The sequence below is a fragment of the Tupaia chinensis genome, unplaced genomic scaffold (genome assembly GCF_000334495.1).
Source record: "Tupaia chinensis unplaced genomic scaffold, TupChi_1.0 Scaffold139677_1, whole genome shotgun sequence".
NCBI classification, from domain to species: Eukaryota; Metazoa; Chordata; class Mammalia; order Scandentia; family Tupaiidae; genus Tupaia; species Tupaia belangeri.
The window spans coordinates 2,409,597-2,415,310 of NW_006199558.1; the positions used below are offsets into that span (position 1 = coordinate 2,409,597).

Here is a 5,714-nt window from a genome sequence, read left to right on the forward strand (position 1 = left end):
CCCTCTCTTTCTCACTCTGGTCAAATTAAAATAAATGGGTAAGTAAATGAAGTTAAATAAAACAATTCTTTTTTTAAAAAAAGAAAAGGAGTAAGTAGGCAGGACTTGGTGATTGGCTGGAATGCAGAAGAGAGATCCCTCCTGCTCCTCCCCAAAAGAAAAATGGATATAAGTTTTGGTGTTGTGTCAAAGTAAGAATTGGGCTAGAATGGAGCGAGGGATGGGGAGGGATGGAAGGGATGGAGAGAGGATACTGTAGCAATGTGTAGACTTTGACATCTTTTTCTATTAAGACATCGAGAAGGATAAAAGAATCTGAGGATACTGAAGTCAATGAAAGGGAAAAGCTTCTTATACATATATAACTTATCAGTCTCCAAGAGGAAATATTCGAATCTGTATAATTATTTAAAATTAAAAAAAAAAAACTTAAAATTTAAGGCAGGGAAAAGTGTTGAGCATTATAGTAAAAAGAATGACCATGTATGGATGATTGTGTTTGTGATAAACCCACTCTCCCCCACCCCGTGTTAATTCTATTCAATTAATGTCTCTAGTATTTTGTCTTTAGGATTTATCTATCTATCTGCTTTTTTTTTAAGAGAGTTTTTTTTTTTTTTTTTTTGCTATCGGGAGCATGCGTTTACTGGAGAGAGAGAGAGAGAGAGAGAGAGACAGAGACAGAGACAGAGAGACAGAAAGCAAGAAATCACCCCTACCATCGTCCCCAGGGGGAATGGCCACTGCAATCCTTTCTCCTCCATCCATTCTCTCTCAGGATTTTGGGCATGCACACACACATGACCTGCATGTTTTAAGCCACTGGGTCCAGGACTTGAACTGCTGTCCACTACATTGGAATCCACCAATACACATTTCGCCATCTGCTGGTCTGCCTAACTAATCATTTTACCCCCAAAGTCTCTTAGTTCCCCTTACTTTTACTTACAAATTTCTCATTTAAAAAATGAGAAAATTGGGACCAGCAGTTAGTGTAATGTCTATGTTGCTGGACTCCCATGTAGTCGACCGCGGTTTGAGTCCCGGACCCAGTGGCTTAAAACTCACGCAGGGTGTGTGTGCATGCGTGCCCAAGATCCCGAGAGGAGAATGGAGAAGGGATTGTGGCGTGACCATTCCCCCTGGGGGGTGATTTCTTGCTTTCTGTCTCTCTGTCTCTCTCTGTCTGTCTGATGAGCGCATGCGCCCTATAGTGAAAACCTCTCCAAAAAAAAAAATCTCACGCTGGGTGCATGTGTGTGCGTGCCCAAGATCTTGAGAGGAGAATGGAGGAGAAGGGATTGAGGCATGGTCATCTCCCCTGGGGGGTGATTTCTCGCTTTCTGTCTCTCTGTCTCTGTCTGTCTGAGCGCACGTGCCCTAACCCTAAAGCAAAAAACCTCTCCAAAAAAAAAAAAGAGAAAATTAAAAATAAAATTTTGCTTTGTTAAGTGAAGAACTCAAATAATTTTTATCTAAATTCTCTTTTTAAAAAAGATTACAAGGACCAGCAGTTAGCATAACGGCTATGTCGGTGAACTCCCATGCAGCTGACTGGGGTTCGAATCCCGGACCCTGTGACTTAAACTCACAGCCAGCGCGTGTGCGTGTGTGCCCAAGATCCCAAGAGGAGACAGGAGGATAAGGGATTGCTGCATGGCCATCCACCCTGAGGGATGATTTCTCGCTTTCTATTTCTCTGTCTCTGTCTTTCTGGTGAGAAAAAAAAAAGAAAAAAGATTATACATTCAGTTAACCTGAACATATTTTTATGAGGTACTTACTCTCTACCAGATGCTGAAAGGAATGGTATAAAAACAGATTATTAGCATTTTGTTCCTTATGAGAAACAGGCATTTTCAATCATTACCTTTAATTATACTAAATATCGTTTTCCCTTTCAACTTTTTGGCTGTCTTTTTAAAAAGTTCAGGGTAGAGGCCAGAGCAGTGTGTGACGTCATAACCGCGCTCTCCGAGGTCAGCAGTGGGGCGTGCACGTGGCAAGCCTGCCAGGAGCACGTGAGTCCGTCAACCTGGGACCAGCACAGACGTGCGGGGTACACGCGGGATGAGGAACGTGGGCTGCAGGAGCTGCGGGAACCTAGAAGGAGGTGGCTGAAAGACCAGGAGCTGAGCCCTCCGGAGCCGGCGCTTCCCTGCAGAGGCCTTTGGAGGAATTCTGGAGTAAGTTTGTGCAGAACAGGATGCTCTGGAGGAGCGCGTGTGTCAGCAGACGTCACAGAGTGGGCTCGGGACACTCCTAGCTCAGCCAGTAGAGTACGCGACACAGTAGCTTTGCTTCTACTCACGTGCTTGGAACTGCCTGGGTTAGTCATTAGTGCCTCAAGTATCACGTGACTACAAAACCGTATGCCATTGTTGAAAAGCCCAGAATATTTCCAGGTAATATAATTCTGGAGACTAGAGAAGTAATTCACCTAAAGAAAGAAATTCTTGATCAATATCATTGACTATTACACAATAATTTCAAAGGCCTATGAGCCCATTGGTTCCTACATTACCACAATATGAAATATATTCTTGAAAAGTAATTGTAATACAGTTTACTTTCACAATAAATTTAACCTAGTTAAGTTCAGGTTTTTGTTCTTTGGGCTTTCTAAAGAATTATTTATTTAATTTTATTTATTACTATTATTAAAGTTTACCATAGGGCATGTGTACTTACCAGAGAGAGAGAAAGTGAAAAAGCAAGCCACCAGGTCTGGGATACCAACCACAGTGAGCCATGTGGGAGTCCAGCACCCTAACCACCATGTCACCTGCCAAACCCCTAAATTCAGGTTTTAATAGGTCCATGGCTGTCTGGTCTTAGGTTTTAAGAAACTTGAAAGAAGGAGGTGGCAGGGTCTGTTGTTTCTTTTCTTCCTTTTTCTTTTAATGATGTAGCTTCCTGGTGTTGAGATAGAAAGAAGAGGATTAGGGGGCAGGATTATCCTACATTGCTGGTTTTTTGTTCTTATTCATGATCTCCTAGTGCATTGTTCTTGCATTTATTTGCTCAATCTGCATCTGCTTTGTTAGGCTCTGCTAATGTGGTAGTACAATGATGGGCATGGTTCTCTTGGAGTCCTGTTTAGTTTTACCTTAGTCCCCTCTATGGGGAGGTGTGTCTTCCTTCAGCGTCCATGTAATCTCTGGGTGGGATTATTTGATTTGGCCTATTGCTTCTTCAGAAGAATCTGATTTTTTTCTTCTTACTTCCATGATTGTTTACATGGAGCCAGGCTAACACTGGACTCCTTTTTTATGTTCTGTACAGCAGGTGGCTTGCCCACATTTTCTTTTCTTTTCTCTTTTTTCTCTTCTCTTCTCTTCTCTTCTCTTCTCTTCTCTTCTCTTCTCTTCTCTTCTCTTCTCTTCTCTCCTTTCTTTTCTTTCTTTCCTTTTCCTTCCTCCCTCCCTTCCTTCCTTCCTTCCTTCCTTCCTTCCTTCCTAACTTCCTAACTTCCTTCCTTCCTTCCTTCCTTCCTTCCTTCCTTCCTTCCTTCCTTCCTTCCTTTCTTTCTTAAGAGATTTTTGCTATAGGACTAGTGTGATGTTGGAGAGACAGACAGACAGAAAGTGAGAAATCACCCCTGGTGGGGGTCAGGGGGAGTCACAACGCAATCCCTTCTCCTCCACTTTCCTCTCGGGATTTTGGGCAGGCAACTATGCACCCCTGATCTAAGTTTCAAGCCGTAGGGTCTTGGACTTGGACTGCAATGGGCCATGTGGGACTCCAGCCACATAACCACTATGCCATCTGCTGGTCCCGGATTGTCCACATCTTAATCCTAGGTTTACTTCATCATGACTTCTTGTTTGCCAACTGGGATTGGCTACTCAATGGGCCTTCTGTCTCTAGGAATATACAGATATGTGTCTGGTACCCACTGTATGTTTGTATATACTCTTAAACTGAAGGGGACAAGATACAAGGGCTGTCAACAGTTCTGCTTTCTTTTGTTCTCAAAGCAGCATGGTAAACATACAAAGTTTGCAGTTCATAGGTAAACCAGCTAAGAAGAAATAACTGGCTTTTTCTTTTTCAGTCTCTATCCTTTTCAAATGCTTTTGCACAAACTCATTCCCAACTTGACTTTGGAGAGGAAGCACCACCAGAAATGTACTTCACATGTGACACTTCATTCAAGTCTGTTTCCTTATTTTATTCCCAAATCCATAAGGTTGTCTTGTTTCCTGCTTTAGTACTATTAGGAAGGGGTGGTTGATGGTAGTTGGGCAAATTCTTCTACCTCATAAAATGGTCTACAAGATGTCTGGCCCCATTGTTGGTTGCTTTCTTTAGAATGTATTCTTTTTAGAATGTATGTTTCTTTTTCCTAAGCTTTGAGTCTTAGCCACAATGACAGGATAACAGGAAATGTTCCATTCAACTCCCTGTTACCAAATTTAACACTAAAACAAGCTTAGTATGATTTGAGGAAAGATCTATTTAAGGACTTTTATACCAAAGACCCATATCTAACACTACAAGAGATATTCCTTTCTGAAGAAACCACATCTGTTTGACAAGAAGTTAGGTGCTCCCAGGGAACCCTGTTAATGAGAAAGATTAGACCAGACATTCTTAGGGACAGCAGAAAACAAGCATTTTAGTGGCTAAATGAATAGCCTATGAATTGGTCTATTAATCTGGGTTTATTACTCAATTACCTTGTAAGTAAGTTACTCTTAACTCCTTAATTTTAGTGGTCTTTTCCTGGAAAGGGAAAACTTAAGATAGTCATAAAATGTTAAAATTCTATGACTTAGGTATATCATTTTAATAACTTTTAAAATATAAGGAGAATGAAGGTAAACTTTGTAAAAGTCACATGACATGTTCTTTAGTATCCTTTCACAGCTGGATTTTATCAGAGTAAACTTGAAATAAATTGTTCCAGGCAAGATTTTACTAATCCCTACAGGACACAAAGACACTAAATAGTAATTTTTAGTATCATTAAAGAGGTGAGACGGAATTGAGAGAAGGCTAATCTATATATAAAGAAAGATCAAGCATTAAGAAAACCTAGCTTAATAAGTAGGACTCAATAAAATATCTGCTCTTAAAAATAAAGGGGGACTGAGCCAACAGATGATGTGGAGGTTAAGGTGCTTGATCCCACATGGCTGACTGTGGTTTGAGTTCTGGACCTGGTAGCTTAAAAATCACAGGAGTCCTGCGGGTGTGTGAATGTGCATGCCCAAAATCCTGAGAGGAGACTGGAGGGGAAGGACTTGTGCTGCGGCATCCCCCTGGGGGAGGGGGTGACTTCTCACTTTCTCTCTGGTGGGTGCATGTACTCTATAGCAAAAACTAAAATCAATTAATCTATCAATCCCAGGTATTAACCAAATTCACCTTAAAAAATAAATAAAGTGGGACTAAGAGAGAATATGGGGTAGTACAAATTTTCATATTTATAGCCATACAGCTATATCTGTACATCTGCCTATCTAATCTTCCCCTATTTTGGAATTTTAGCCTAGTAAGTGACGTATTTTTCACTTTTTTTTTTTTTTTAATTGTCAGAGGACACATTCACTTGAGAGAGACAGAAAGAAATGGAAAAGGAGAAAGCATCCCCCAAAAGGGGTGTCACCACACCAAAATTCCTTCTCCTCCATTTTTCTTCCCATTGGGATTTGGGCACACATAGATATGTGCCCAGAGTGCTTATCTGTTTTTATTTTTTTTAATTA

The 5,714-nt window shown here is 41.0% G+C and overlaps 1 pseudogene; it reads left to right on the plus strand.

Moving 5' to 3' along the window:
* Nucleotides 1–2,473, plus strand: part of LOC114004708 (NADH dehydrogenase [ubiquinone] 1 beta subcomplex subunit 6-like) — a 3,658-nt pseudogene extending 1,185 nt beyond the window's left edge.
* Nucleotides 2,474–5,714: the final 3,241 nt, after the last annotated feature.